The sequence below is a fragment of the Halyomorpha halys genome, unplaced genomic scaffold (assembly GCF_000696795.3).
Source record: "Halyomorpha halys isolate HHAL.00 unplaced genomic scaffold, Hhal_1.1 Scaffold563.1, whole genome shotgun sequence".
Lineage (NCBI taxonomy): Eukaryota > Metazoa > Arthropoda > Insecta > Hemiptera > Pentatomidae > Halyomorpha > Halyomorpha halys.
In genome coordinates this window covers 44982-46066 of record NW_027109002.1, presented here as the reverse complement: position 1 = coordinate 46066, position 1085 = coordinate 44982, and positions in this window count along the sequence as shown.

Genomic DNA, 1085 nt, shown 5'->3' with positions numbered 1-1085 from the left:
GTTCAACGGGCGTTAGTATTTAAAATTTATTATAAAATATTTTCATCTTTACCCACTTGTAACGTTTTGTCCAATACACATCTTCGTAACGTATTCTTTAATTCTGAGTCTGGCCCTTGGTGGCGAAGAGCTCACTTGGCTGCTTGATTCGCTTCAAACAGGTTCGTTTTATATTTCATTCTCTTTTTTTCCTATCTTTCTTTTACCCCGCCCCTCTTCATTCTCTATTCTTTTCTTTATTCTCCTGAGAAACGTTATTAGTTATGTTCACCATATATTAGGGGTATTTATGATATTGTGTTAAATGTAAAATGTTTTACCATGTTAAATGTTATAAGTTTAACATTGCGAGCTGCCCTATTGGAAGTCATGTTAAAGTCAGAGCTCCTAGAGGATTTTTTGAGCAACTTGTTTAGTAACCTTTTCTTCCAAAACTTCATGTTATTGTTTACTTCTAAGTTTTGATTATAATTCCTCCAGAGTCCGAAATCCTTAATGCTCCTTACTTTGTCACAATTCAAGTCATCCATCAGGACCTCAATGTTCCATATGTTGCCGATTTGGCCAGAACCAGATACCGTTCCTTCCATAATAAACTTCTCAACCCCTCAAATCCACTTGTTTCTAACCTGGCTTCTCCTTCATTACCTAATAATCCTTCTAGGCGTCTGAAAAGAAGATGGCCTCGAGTTCTTCTCTAGAAATGTTATTGGAGTTCTATCAGTGGGTAGATTCTCCACATGTTTGTACCATGTCACTATGTCACCTACAGCTAATTTACTTGTTGTATATCTGTGTATACAGTTGTAAATAACAATGAATAAATTAAAAAAAAAAAATTGATTACAGTAATTTATTTCAACATGCCTAAAATAAGTGAAAAGTAGAAGTGTAATAGTTTGGCTACTGATTGTCTTTTTTAAAAGTCCCAAAACACAAGAAAAAAGAAAAAAACAAAACACAAACTACGAGCAAGTAACCTAACACGACAAGTAAACCGGTGACAAGCTCAGCTGGTCTGTTTCGTGACGTCATTCTCCATTTAACAGACCTGGTAACAGATTATCAACCATGTTATATGTTAT